We start from the raw sequence: 943 nt of genomic DNA on the forward strand, positions 1-943 counted from the left end.
AATCACTCGCTATGCATTATCCTTCCCGAAAAAAATTTCGTTATTTCGTCCGCTCGATAATGCATAATGTAGATATATTCTCTGTGCTTTTCGTCAAAGAAGTAGTATCACGGGGTAAAGCATCAATAAACTGAGGTGCATTGAGTGATTTACATGGAGTAATGCACGCTAACATCACAAGTAAGTTCGAACAAAGAGATGGCACGAAATGCGAAATGCCAAATGAGGCGAGTTTATTTGAAAGATAGAATTAAATCTAAAAGTATAAAGGAATTAGATTAACAATACGAAATGATTGCTAGAGTAATGAATAAATCATGAGTTAGATTAAATGAGTCTCTAGTTTCTAAGAAAATTAGTAATTAAAATCAAGATTCGGTACGAAATTGTACAATAAGTACTAGAACCCTGCATCAGAAAAGTAGTGTTGAGACGTGCGTATCATATTTTTTCTTCCGCAATCATTGCGATTGATGATTCGGGATTACTCTTGCAGTAAGTTTGTTTTTAAGTAACGAATATACTATACATATATATGTATGTATATGTATAACAATTAATTGTAGTACAATTTAAAAAAAATTTTAATTTTTTACTATAAAATTCAGACATTGCTATATAATGTGGTAGATGAAAATCAAAGTACAATTTATAAATTACACATCAATTTAATTACACTGAATTATTTAAACACTAAAAATCCTGCTTAGAGCCGTTTAGGACCTTTATCCATTCCTATTGTTGTGTATTCATATCACGATCTTAAAAAATACTTTACTTAATGTCGTTTATATATCGATTTATTTTCATTATCTCGGAAATTTTCATTGTACATATGAAAGATCTTCTAATCTCCCTAAGAATCAACAATAGATAAAAATAGATTGGTCAAATTAAAAATCTTAAACGTTTTGTTACTCATTATATATACAATATATATATA

Source organism: Atta colombica, unplaced genomic scaffold (genome assembly GCF_001594045.1).
Source record: "Atta colombica isolate Treedump-2 unplaced genomic scaffold, Acol1.0 scaffold125, whole genome shotgun sequence".
Lineage (NCBI taxonomy): Eukaryota > Metazoa > Arthropoda > Insecta > Hymenoptera > Formicidae > Atta > Atta colombica.